The sequence below is a fragment of the Herpailurus yagouaroundi genome, unplaced genomic scaffold, assembly GCF_014898765.1.
Source record: "Herpailurus yagouaroundi ecotype Mexico unplaced genomic scaffold, PumYag 29, whole genome shotgun sequence".
NCBI lineage: Eukaryota > Metazoa > Chordata > Mammalia > Carnivora > Felidae > Herpailurus > Herpailurus yagouaroundi.
Window position 1 is genome coordinate 43,243,412 of NW_024412377.1, and position 13,891 is coordinate 43,257,302.

The window sequence follows — 13,891 nt, forward strand, 5'->3', positions numbered from 1 at the left end:
AACATATTTTTAAAAAAAGAATGTCAAAGGACATTATATATTGATAAAAGGATCAATTTACCAAGAAGATATGATAATTACATATATGCACCAAACATACCTCCAAACTATATGAAGCAAACATTGTTAGAATCAGAGACAGAAATAGATCTGCAACAATAGTAGGGAACTTCAATACCTCAATAATGTATAAAACAACCAGACAGAATATCAATGGGAAATAGAGGACTTGAACACCACCAAAGCATCAAATACATCTAACAGACACATCGAACATTCCAACAACAACAGAAAATACTTTTCTTAAGTGCACATGGGTTGTTTTTCAGGACAGACCATATGTTTGACCACAAAACAATGGTTAAGAAGTATTAAAAAACTAAAATTGCACAAAGTGTCTTTCTAATTACAATGAAACGAAACAAAAAACTAACAGCAGAAGGAAAACCAAAAATTCACAAGTATGTAGAAATTAAACACCCCACTTTAAGCAATTAATGGGTCAAAGAAGAAATTGCTAAGGATATTAGAAAATATTTTGAGACAAATGAAAACAAAACACACGTTAAAACTTACAGAATACAATAAAAGACAATACTAAAAAGACAATTTATAGCTGTAAATGCCTATGTTAAAAAAGAAAGATTTCAATTCAGCAACCTAAATTTACACTTTAAAGGGCTAGAAAAAGAACAATGTAAACTCAAAGCTAGCAGAAAGAATACAATGATAAAGATCAGAGAAGAGAATGATGTAGTTATTTTGGTAAGTGTTCATTTGGTTCTAAAAAGTACAGTATAGGAACTCACTTATCATTTTCCTTTCTGTTAGAAACTCAACAATATGCATTCAATTTTAAAGCACTTCTCCAGGCAATGAGATATAATTATAGACAAACTAACCTGAAACAGAAATCGTTGTCCACTTTTTCTGGTTGAGCCTGGAGTTGAGAATGGAACAGAGCACAATTTTTGAGTTCAATTACCAGGACTGAAGTTTCATTAGAGAATAGGCCTTTCCCATTTGTTCTGTCATTTTCAGAGGGTGGCTTTAAATTATGTCCTTGGAGGTTTCCAGCTTGCCTCAGGCTCTGGGTACCACTCTGCAGCTTTACACACCAGATGGACCGAATTGGCATCACTGTTCTTGGTGAGAACATGTGAGGAACTTTCCATTCCTGTGAAATGAGAAGGGAACAAGCAGTTCAATTAAGAAATCAAATGTTTTGATTTTAGTTTGAGTATTTTGAATATGATGCACCAAACAGAAGGACTGCCTAACTCCTAACTCCTAACTCCTATATAACTTAGGAAGAAAACAATGATTTTATGAATAATTTTATCAAAATTAATGATTACCCCAAGGAATCAAAATTAGTAGAGGGGCACCTGGATGGTTCAGTTGGTTGAGTGTCTGACTTCAGCTCAGGTCATGGTCTCACAGTTCCTGAGTTCAAGCCCCACATTGGGCTCGCTGCTATCAGCATAGAGCCCACCTTGGATCCTCTGTTCCCCTCTCTCTCTGTCCCTCCCCCTGCTCATTCTCTCTCTCTCAAAAATGAATAAACGTTTATTTTTTTAAAGTAGTAGAAAAAGACAAGAACAAGAAAATTTAAAGACCCGAGATAATTGAAATTTTGGAGAAAATAAGAAATGAGAAACTGAGCATAAGAATTCATAGCAATTTCAGAAGCACACCAAAAGCCAGTTGAATGGCAGAGCTCTGATCAAAAGTCCTTACACTACCCACAGAAGTCAAATTGTCAAAGTAGATCCCTAGAAATTATACACTTTACTTAATAGCGTGTCAGCCTTGCCCAGGGGCCATGCTAATCTTCTCTGCATTATTCCAGTTTTAGTACATATGCTGCCGAAGTGAGCACTGCTGTGTACTTAATAGCAAATTTTACTAATAATTAGTGAAGGATACAAGCAAAAAGCAGGCACAAAGATAGTGATATCTATCTCTGGAGGAGTCCAAACTATCATCTGTGCCTCCAAAAAATAGATTTTTGCATTGGGATATATTTTGTTTTCAGAATAAGAGATGAATATTCACTGTATTGTACAGTTTGCCTGAGGAAGCTGTTTAAGTTCAGAGCCTCTTAGTTTTTACATTCCATCAGTTACACAGGGAACCTATGTGACTAACTTCTGTTCTCTGAGTTATGACCCCTAATCCATAAATTCCAGGTTAGTTTATAATAAGCAATGCAAAAATGCTCCTAAAAACATTCTTAGATGAGAACTTCTTTGGTTATCTTCCTACTTGTAAATTCCATCAGAGTGGAGGAGAGAGTTACAGAGCTATTTTTAATTCTTTATTATTGATTGATTGATTGATCGATTGATTTGCAGGGACCTGCATGAATTGCAGTAATGACAGTGGCAGGGAGAGTGAATTCACTGAGAGTGAATTAGAATATGTCAGAACATCCAGAGCTCCCCAGACACCATACTGTGCAGTGTGGAATGTGGCTTCTCTTAAGGTACTTGGGGAAAGACAATGACACATTTCTGAGCATGTATGAAAGGAACACTGGGCTCCAGTGAGAATGTTTCTGACCCTCACCTCTCTTAACCATCCTCTGGGCTCATAGTTCTTCATAATCTAGAACTTACTTTAATATATCTTCCAGCTGTCATCTCTGTCTACATTGAGGATCAGTGGGGCACGCAATGCAAAGCAGGGAGCAAAGAAAGCTAAAGGCAGCAGGCATGACAGATGGGATGAATATACTTAGACTAAATTATAAATACAAATGATATATTGATCAGTTTGCATCTGATCAAATTGAAGCATGTTTCAATATATGCAGTACATCAGACTTGAGTGAGGCAGAAAATTATAAACAATGGTGGTAAATTAGAGGAAGCATTCATAGACACACAGATGTTCCAATGGCTCTTGATATTCACATTTCCAAACTTGGATTTTATATACTATCTTCTCAAAAGAACAAAACAATAAGCTCAATCACATACAAAAATATCATATATCATAAAGTTGATGCTTCATACCAGCCTAGGAAAGATGAAATGTTCAATAATTAAACTTGAGACTACTGGATAGCCCTAGGAAGGAACATTTCACTCATATTGCGTAGTTTACTGTAGAATAACTTCAAATAGATAAACGATTTAAGAGTTAAGGTTAAAATGTACTAAAGAAAATTAAAAGTTAAAAAAAAAGTTTTTTTTGAGAGAGAGAGAACATGCAAGCAGGGGAGAGGCAGAGGGAGAGAGAGAGAGAGAATCACAGAGCCCCCACATGGGGCTCGATCTCACGAACCATGAGATCATGATCTGAGCCTCAGACACTTAGCCAACTGAGCCACCCAAGTGCCCCAAGAGTTATTTAAAAATCTTTGTGTGAGAAATGTATTTAAAAGTCTGATTAAAAATGCACCCACAAAAAATACAATCAGTTATCAAAAATTTACAATTAGCAATGTTAAAAAAACATAAAAAATAAAAATTGTAACTTATAGCTCTTACATATTGATGAAAAGATCGACATTATATATGGAACTATTACTTTCCCTCCAAAACTTGTTTCACCAATAGTTATCCCAGAATCTATGAATGGCAATACCATAACTCGAGTTAGATTGGGCCGAAAATCATCAAGTAATTATGAGCCTTCTATTTCTCTTCTGTTCATTTAAGGAAATTCTATTTACTCAACACTCAAGTCCGAATAGCATATGTACATACTATTCTCAGTCTCTGCATGGTGTTCTAACTGAGCCTGGGAAAGAAAGAGTCAAAACTCTTGATACTTGTTGAATCCAGTATAATAGGAAAGAGTATCAACTTGATATTTCTAGAAAATGTTTCCACATTACCATATGTCAAGCTTCTTTTCCAGTAGCTAGAACTTAGGAAACATTTTCTGGTTTTGAATCCATGTTTACACAGCTCTAAACATTTAACTGGACTGGAATGAACCTAGTAATTATAACGAACACTAAACCTTGAGAATTATATGTCTAAATGATACTCTCAACTTCACAATAACTAGAAAACAAAAATTAACCCATATTATGACTAATTTGGTTCTTGTCTATGAACTAGATATTTTATCATGGAGCCCATGATAGTAGGCTAAATTTTCCATGGAGATCTAACTTAGGCATCAAATATCCTGTGATATTGTTCAGGTTTTGAATTTAAAAATCTAAGGGGATTCAGTTAACTAACTTGAATCCAAAAATAAAAAATTCTGGGGTGCCTGGGTGGTTCAGTGGGTTGAACATCCAACTTCGGCTCAGGTCATGATCTCATGGTTCATGAGCTTAAACCCCACATCTGGCTCTCTGCTGTCAGCATGAAGCCTGCTTAGGATCCTCTGTCCCCCTCTCTCTCTGCTCCTCTTCCACTCCCTCTCTCTCTCTCTCTCTCAAAAATAAACAAACATTAAAAAAATAAAAAATAAATCTAAGGGTATTCAGCATTAGAAAGAAAAATATTTGGGATAAGGAGAATAATACAATTAGAATAAATCATTCATATCTATATATGCTACACATAATTACAGTGGGTTTGTAAACACTTTAGAGAAATGCATTAAAATTTTTATCCTATATAAATATTTTAAAAATAATATGAAGCAACACATATTCAGAAAATTAATTCAAATGTACAGGAGTTGTCAAATAGGTCATTTATATGGTTAAATTTTTTCTGCCAGTCTTTAATCTTAAATCACATGATTTAAGTGGATTTTGAGAGCTATGATGTTTGTGATGTTTTTCAAAACATTCAGCACAGTTTCTTAATTATGGCAATAGCAACTTGAGAACTTATCTGGACTTTTCTCTACAGACTCTGTCACTTAAATCAGATGCCAAATAAATATGGCTTCTAATGTCACGAGAGCCACCATGCTAAGGCTAGAGACAGCAGGTCTGATTCATGGACCTTTCTGGTCAATAAGGGGTTTGGGTGCCATGAACACAAAGAAGTCATCATACATGAAGTATGAAGTAACCTGTCATACTTATTGGGTGATTTAGTTATCACCCAGTTGCTGCTAGCTTATCATGGAATCTACCTCATTTCTCTTGATCTCAACTAATGCTCACTAACTCTTACATTACCTCTCTAAGCTTCCAGGCCAACTTTTCCTCCAACAACCAGCTTTTTAGCTATAGACAAGCCTAAGGCATATGTTCTCTGCCCCTACAAAATATATATTAAATAACACTTACTAAACTGAAAGGCTGCAGCTACCTAAGTCTCTATTTTCCCACGAACAGAATCAAGAAATTTTTATTTAATTCATTTGGCAAATATTTATGGGATACCTACTCTGTGACAGGCATTGTTCTTTTAAAAAAAATTTTTTTTAATGTTTTATTTATTTTTAAGACAGAGAGAGACAAAGCATGAGTGGGGATGGGGCAGAGAGAGAGGGAGACACAGAATCTGAAGCAGGCTCCAGGCTCTGAGCTGTCAACCCAGAGCCCGACGCGGGGCTCGAACTCACAAACTGTGAGATCATGACGTGGGTCAAAGTCGGACGCTCAACCGACTGAGCCACCGGGCACCCCTGACAGGCATTGTTCTAAGCTTTTGGGACATTTCCAGGAACAGCAATGAGGCCAGAGTACCTTTATCAAACGGCATCGTCTCTGGCCTCCAAAGTACTGCGGCTGGAGCCCCAGCCCTGACTTCTCTTCCGGTGGCAGCATTTGTGAATCGTCCCGGGAGAAGCCACATTCATTTTCAATCTGCTCAGCTTGGGAGGTAGATTCTCATCTGTGTCAGACCCATTGTCAGATTCCCTTTCCTCAAAGGCCTGGCTGAAGACAGAGCACTCTTCCTCGATGTTAGGTGGTAGTAGTCACCTGTGGCTTCCAGCATAAAACCACTTGTGTTGAGAACAAGGGTTTCTTGTCCTCCTCCTCCTCCTCATCTTCCTCTTCTTCCACCCTGAACAGACACTTCTGCCCATGGGTCGTGGGTTTCAAGCTTATTGGTCTCAGCATGGAGACAGCACTTGTCCAGTCCAGACAACTCGGGGAGGTCTGAAATTCTGAAGACAGGATACAACCATAGACCCCGCCCCTTTTGTTTTGGGTTTGTTTTGTAATCCTATGTGATCCCAGAAACCCTTGATACAAGCCAATGGAAAGGAGCTTAAGATTATATACCTAAGTGGAAATGCTAAAAAGAAGGAAATATGGAAGTAGCCAACAAATACAGATATTCAAGCAGGTTATTCCAAATAATCTCATTGCTTTATAACCATAATAATATGAAGATCCTTTTCCAAAAGACCTGAACCTCAGAACACTACCAACTACTGTTAAAAAATACAAAGTAGATGGGGTGCTTGGGTGGCGCAGTCGGTTAAGCATCTGGCTCTTGATCTCAGCTCAGGTCATGATCTCACAGTTTGTGAGTTTGAACCCCTCATTGGGCTCTGCGCTGATGGCATGGAGCCTGCTTGGGATTCTCTCTCTCTTTCTCGCTGCCCTTCCCCCTCTTGTGCTCTTTCTCTCTTAAAATAAATAAATAAATAAATAAATAAATAAACATTAAAAAAATATATAAAGTAGGTTGCACCTTCATATTCTGTTCTCTCACTGAAATACTTTTCATTTATAATGCTACAAATTTTGTGTTTTTTTCATCTACAATGTGATTTTTTGTTGTCTTGTTTCATTGTATATAAGTACCACACAGTGAAGTGCAAACAATTTAAGTGAATTGCTTGATGAGTTTTAAGAAATACATACCCAAATACGGAAAATTTTCATCAATTCCTTTATGTGTCTTCCAGTTAACCCACTCACTGAGACAACTACTGCTCTGACTTTTTTAAAACTTTAATTCCAGTATAGGTAACATACAGTGTTATGTTAGTTTTGGGTGTACAAATCTGATTTCTTATACCAGAGATTAATTTAGCCTATTTCAGGACATCATATAAATGGAGTCATATATATCTTACTTTAAGCTGGTATCACACTCTCTTGATACTGTAGCTTTAACAGAAAGTATTGAAATTGAGTAGGAAGCTCTCCAAATTAATGTTTCCTTTTCAAGAATGTTTTGACTTGTTTACGTTTTTTGTATTTCCATATGAATTTTAGAATCAGCTTGCCAAATTCTACAAAAGTGAACAAACAAAAATTGCCTGCTGAGATTTAGATAGGGATTATGTCAAATGTATAGACCAGTTTGGGGAAACTTGGGATCTTGAGTCTTCTGCCCAACCAACCAGATACAGTTTTCCATTTATTTGGGTTCTTTTTATTTCTCTCAGCAGTGTTCTATAGTGTTCAGTGTATAGGTTTTGCATATATTTTATTAGGTATATTTATATTGCATATTTTAATGCTATTACTGGTGCTGTTTTGTTTTGTTTTGTTTTTTAAGTAAGCTTCATGCCCAATACCGAGCTCAACGCAGAGGTTGAACTCACGACCCTGAGATCAAGACCTGAGCTGAGATCAAGAGTTGGATGCTTAGCCAACTGAGCCACCCAGATGACCCTAGCACTGTTTTTAAATTTGGTTTCTGTTTGTTGTTACTATGTAGATATACATTGATTTTTGTATTTTGATCTTTCACGGGAATTGTCCCTTTCATCCAAGCTATCAGGTTTACTGGCATTAAGATGTTCATAGTATTTTCTTATTATTTGGATGTCTGCAGAATCTGTAGTTATGTCACTTCTGTCACTTCTGATTCCAATCGTTTTCTCTCTTTTATCCTGATGAGACTGTGACTCACATCAATCTTCTCAAAAAGCCAACTTTTGCTTTCTTTTACAGTTGATCCTCCAACAACACAGGTTTGAATTGCATGGGTCTCCTTATACACATATTTTTTCCATTAAATGCAGTACAGCACTAAGATGTTATTTTCTCTTCTTTAGGATATTCTTAATATTATCTTTTCCCTAGCTTATTTTATTGTAAGAATACAGTGTATAACACATACAACACACAAAATATGTGTTAATCAACTGTTTATATGTTATCAGTAAATCTTTCAGAGAACAGTAGGCATACTAGTAAAGTTTTGGGGGAATCAAAAGTTACATGCAGATTTTCAAATTGCATGGGGGACTGGCACCCCTAACCCCCACATCGTTCAAGGGTCAACTGTATTTGCTCTATTTTTTTCCCATTTGATTTGTTCTCTGAACTTCATTATTTCCTTTCTTCTCTTTACCATGGGTTTCATTCTTCCCTTTTACTAGCTTCTTAAGGTGGAAAGTGAGAGGCCATAGCCTTTCATCTTTTCCAATAAAGGTATTTAGTGCTTTACATTTCCCTTCAAGTACTGCTTTAAGAGGCATCCACAACTTTAGATATGTTATGTTTTCATTTTCATTCAGCTCACAATACTTTATTTCCCTTTTAATTTTTTCTTTAACCAGTGGATTATTCAGAAAGATGTATTTAGTTTCCAAATATTGGGAGATACTTTTGTTACTGATTCCTAACTTAATGCTGTTGTGCTCAGAAAATACACTTTACCTTTTAAATTTATTGAGACTTGTTTTATGACCCCTTAATATGATCTACCTTAGGGGGCGCCTGGGTGGCGCAGTCGGTTAAGCGTCCGACTTCAGCCAGGTCACGGTCTTGCGGTCCGTGAGTTCGAGCCCCGCGTCAGGCTCTGGGCTGATGGCTCAGAGCCTGGAGCCTGTTTCTGATTCTGTGTCTCCCTCTCTCTCTGCCCCTCCCCCGTTCATGCTGTGTCTCTCTCTGTCCCAAAAATAAATAAAAACGTTGAAAAAAAAATTAAAAAAATATATGATCTACCTTAGTAAATGTTCTGCATGCACTTAAAAGCAATGTGTATTCTGTTGTTGTTAGATGGAATGTTCTTACCAATGCTAATTAGGTCAAGTTGGTTGGTAGTGAGGATGTTCAAGTCTATCTCTATCCTTGCTGATCGCTTATCTCCATGTTCAATTAATTATTAAGAGAGGGGGCTGAAATTTCCAACTACAGTTTTGAACTTGTCTAGTTTTCCATATAGTTTTATCAGTTTTTGCTTCATGTATTTTGAAATTCAGCTATTGGGTGTGTAAACTTTTAGGATTACATCCTCTTAATAAACTGACCCCTTTATCATTAGGAAATGTTTTTCTTTATCCCTTGTAATTATTCTTAGTTCTGAAATATATTTTGTCTAATATTAATACAGTTCCTTCTATAATTTTAATTTGAGTTAGCCTGGTATATCTTTTTTCATTCTTTTAACCTATTTGTGTCTTTATATTTAAAGTGTGCTTCTTATAGGCAGCATAAATTTGGGCTGTGCCTTTTTATCCAGTATGACAACCTACTCTTTTAATTGGTGTTTAGATCATTTATATTTAATATGAAAATATATATTTGTTAGATCAAGTGTATCATCTCAATTTTGATTTCTATTTGTCCTATCTTTTGCTATCTTTTCCCTTTTTCTGCCTTCTGTTGGATTAATTGTATATTTGTTATTCTTTTTTATCCTTTTTTGGATTATTAGCTATGAATGTTTAGTTATTTTAGTTTATTTAGCATTTCTACCATATACTTCCAGCTTGTCCCAATCTACCTGCAAGGAATGTACCACTTCATGTATATAGTATGAGACTCTTACAATATGTTCATGATCATGTTTTGCCATTACGTGACCATAATGCCCCTCTAATGGCTGGTTTGGCCTACCTTTCATAGATATACTTATGGATACTGTGACCTTCTTCAGACAGCCATATCCAGGAGCTCACCAAGGGTTTCCTTAGATAAGGAATCCTAAAGCAATATGAGACATCTGATCAGGCTTTCTCTTGATCATCTCAACAAAATCCAGAGCCAGTGTCTGCTGGTAATTTTTTGGCACCACCTGCAACAAAAAGAGAGTATCATTAATCACGACATACCTCCCAAGGTACTATATTTCTAGATGGTCCAATCTTAGAAGGACAAAGCTTAGGGGGGTTCACTGAATATGTAGCATCAATGGTCTCTCCAATGTTCTTTATGCACCGGTTTTCTTAGCTTATTTAAAAATCCAGCCTGATTTTCATGTTTATGTGTTTCCAGAACAATTTTTTAAATGTGTGTTTGTTTCTTTATTTTGAGGGAGCATGAGTGGGGGAGAGGCAGAGAGAGAGGGAGAGAGAGAATCCTAAGCAGGCTTCACACTGTCAGCACAGAGCCAGATGCAGGACTCAATCCCACAAACCATGAGATCATGACCTGAGAGGAAACCAAGAGTCGGATGCTTAACTGACTAAGCCACCCAGGTGCCCCCATGTTTATGTGTTTCCAACCAATTCTCACTGCCAGGATGTAGAATTGGTCCTTTTTGAACACCAAAGCTTTAGGATTAAGATAAAATTTTGAATAGAGATATAAAAAGTTTTTTTAAGTGCAGATCTTTTTTGGTGAAAATGAAGGTTGCTGAATAGAAAGCAACTATATGCTGCCTTTGTGCAGGCATCACAAAGCATGAACTAGCTCAAAGCACAGTTTAGAACGGAGAGCAAAGCAGGAGGGGCAGCACAACACAGTGGTTATAAGTGTGGACTCTGAAATCAGAATACCTGGGTTTGAATTATGACTTCTGAAAAATGAAAACTAAGTAGCTCTTTTGTTTGTCGGATATTTTGATTTTTCTGTTAGGTATAAAGGAAAGGTGTTAAAAGCAGTTTTCTGTTTTGTTTTGATGATACAAAACTGTGTGCTCTCAAAACAGCTTTCCTGCTTTAAAATATTGCTACAGCCTTTGTGTGAAGATGCTATCTTGTTTAATCTGGTGAAAAGATTCCAAGAGGTTGTGGTCACATGGCATGCATTGTATGGTAAAGAGGTAAGTCATGATGGGTGTGTAGTCTATTACCATCAGAGTTATGAAGCTCCTGGTAGTGTGAAAGTATAGTCGTTCAGGAGACTGGAGAAGTTTCCAGATAACCATCTCAAGGATTACTTGAGATCTCTCACAAATCCAGATTTGCACGAGTAAGTGCTAGGCAGTAACTGAATGCATTCCTAGAGAATTCTGTGATCTTTCAGTCTCACCAACTCAGAAATACATTATTTCCCCGTGGCAGGAATTTTTCAAAACCTCTAATCCACTTAAAGCATAAGCCATTAGAATGTATAATCCTCAGTTCATATCACAATACGATGTACCACAGGAGGTCCTCATTAAGATGACTGACTGGGTTCTTCTGGAGCTGTTACAGATAAGGACTCAAACATCAAGTCTTTCATTGGCACAAAAGGAAGATGAAATTCCTAGTTGTAATAATATGAATAGAAAGGATGTTGACATGGCTATGCCTGGTGGGTAAGCACGATATAGAGCTGGTAATGAGAAAACAAAAAAGACATCTAGAATATGAAATTAAGAATCAACGTGGGGAAGTATGTAAATGATTCATCTGCAAAGATGACTTAAAAAGAGAATTTTATGGGTAGTAAGAAGGGAGAATTTGAGCTTTCATAGACCATCTAATACATGACTATGTTTCCTTAGATACTTATCAGTTTGCAATTTTAGCTTGTTAATATAATTATTTTTAACTTGGTTGAATTTTTATAGCCATTGAACTGGAAAAGTATTATGAATAAGGTTATCAACATAAGAATATTTTGTTCATCTGAATTTTTGTTCATTTATTGTTATAGTAATATTAGTGTTGAATATTTGATATTTGTTTAAGCATACTATAAGAGAAAATAATTACATAATTCTGCTAATGTGCTTAGGAATCATTATTTTCAGTGTAAGATGAAAGAAATACTAGTAAAATATCAGGGTTTTATGAAAAATATGAATGTAACAGTATAAACTCATAATTTAAAACAGTATGTTCTGATTTGTTGCCATGTCCACTGAAAGTGGTCAAGACTCAATGACACCCCATTGGATATGAGTACCTGTGGGAGACAGACTGGGGTTTTCAAATACCATTGCCCACTAAAAGAAACCAGTGCTGTTTGGAGGAATGACTGACACCAGGTCTGGCAGAGGCAATATGCAGGATGAATCTGAAGTATTGTAACTATGGCAATTTCTTTTTTTTTTTTTTTAATTTTTTTTTTCAACGTTTATTTATTTTTGGGACAGAGAGAGAGACAGAGCATGAACGGGGGAGGGGCAGAGAGAGAGGGAGACACAGAATCGGAAACAGGCTCCAGGCTCTGAGCCATCAGCCCAGAGCCTGACGCGGGGCTGGAACTCACAGACCGTGAGATCGTGACCTGGCTGAAGTCGGACGCTTAACCGACTGCGCCACCCAGGCGACCCGAACTATGGCAATTTCTTAACAGTGCATTTCAAATAACATAAGTTATCATTACAATGAACTCTAATTTATCAATTCTTAATTTCATGCTGTGGGGTTTTTTTATTTCTTGCTTGAAAAACCGTTGAATAACGAAAGTCAGTTATCTTCTGTTTGCTTCTAGAACTTTATAGTTTCTACTTTTACATGTATATCCATGACCTATTTCAAGTTGATTTTTGTAAATGGTGTGTAACTATGGATCAAAATTCTTTTTGGTTGTTTTTGCAAACGGATTTCTAATTGTTCCAACATTATTTGTTGAAAAGACTACCTTTTGTCCATTGAGTTACTTTGATGACCTTGTTAAAAATCTGTTGTCCATATATGTATGGTTTGGTTTCTAGACTCTATCCTGTTCCATTGGCCTGTCTATTCTTACACCCATACCACGGACTTGATTATTCTAACTTTACAAACCTTGAAATCAGGTAATATGACTCTTCTTACCGCACCCCCCCTCCCCCCCACCGACCAAAAGGTATTTTGTTTATGCTAGGTCTTTTGCATTTCCATATAGAAATTTTTAAGTTTATTTATTTATTTTGAGAGAGACAGAGAGAGCACAAGTGGGGAAGGGGCAGAGAGAGAGAATCCCAAGCAAGCTCCACACTGCCAGCACAGAGCCCAATGTGGGGCTTGAACCAACAAAGCCACGAGATCATGACCTGAGCTGAAACCAAGAGTTGGACACTTAAGCAACTGAGCCATCCACATGCACCTCCATATAAATTTTTGGATCAGCTTGTCAATTTTTACAAAAATGCCTGCTGGAATATTTTTGTGGGTGATTCAACATACACATCAATTTAAGGGGAACTGATATCTTAACACTGACTCTTTCCATCTGTAAGCACACTATCTCTCCAATTATTTTTTTCAAGAGTCACTTTTTTTTTAAACTTTTTATTTAAATTCCAGTTAGTTAACATATAGTTCAATATTAGTTTCAGGTGTACAATATAGTGATTTGACACTTCCATACAATACCTGGTGCTCAGTTCAAGTGCATTCCTTAATCCCCATCACCTATTTAATGTTTATTTATTTTTGAGAGACAGAGCAAGAAAGCACAAGCAGGGGAGGGGCAGAGAGAGAGGGAGACACAGAATTTGAAGCAGGCTCCAGGCTCTGAGCTGTCAACACAGAGACAAATGTGGGGCTTGAACTCACAAACAGTAAGATCACGACCTGAGCCAAAGTCAAGTCGGAGGCTTAACCAACTGAGCCACCCAGGTGCCCCTCCCCATCACCTATGTAACCCATCCCCCCATTCACCTCCCCTTTGGTAATCACCAGTTTGTTCTCTATAGTTATGAGTCTGTTTCTTAGTTTGCTTTTTTCCCCCTTTGCTCATTTGTTTCTTAAAATTCCACACAAGAGCCACTTATTAAGTCTATTAGTTTTGTGGTTGTTGTTGTCGTTTTTGAAATATTCTATGTGGAAGACCAGGTTGTCTGCAATAGAGACAATTTTATTTCTTCCTTCCCCAAAGGTATGCTGCACCACCACAACCACCTTCCCTTTCTTGCTTTCCTTACTGCACTAAGATCACCAGCACAATGTTCACTAGGGAGAGCAAAGC

At 36.9% G+C, this 13,891-nt stretch overlaps 1 long non-coding RNA gene and 1 other non-coding gene across 4 annotated transcripts in view; both read right to left on the reverse strand.

Annotated features, from left to right (window-relative positions):
* LOC121045177 (uncharacterized) overlaps positions 1 to 9,851 on the reverse strand; it is a 35,532-nt gene extending 25,681 nt beyond the window's left edge. For all 3 annotated transcript variants that reach the window (XR_005797620.1, XR_005797619.1, XR_005797621.1), the window contains exons 1-2: positions 9,680 to 9,851; positions 903 to 1,177 (exon numbers count right to left, since the gene is read on the reverse strand). This is a non-coding gene — a long non-coding RNA (uncharacterized LOC121045177). The remainder of the gene's footprint in view (positions 1 to 902; positions 1,178 to 9,679) is intronic.
* LOC121017264 (U6 spliceosomal RNA) lies at positions 1,776 to 1,882 on the reverse strand. Its single transcript, XR_005784694.1, has one exon. It is a non-coding gene; the product is annotated as a U6 spliceosomal RNA (small nuclear RNA).
* Positions 9,852 to 13,891: the final 4,040 nt, after the last annotated feature.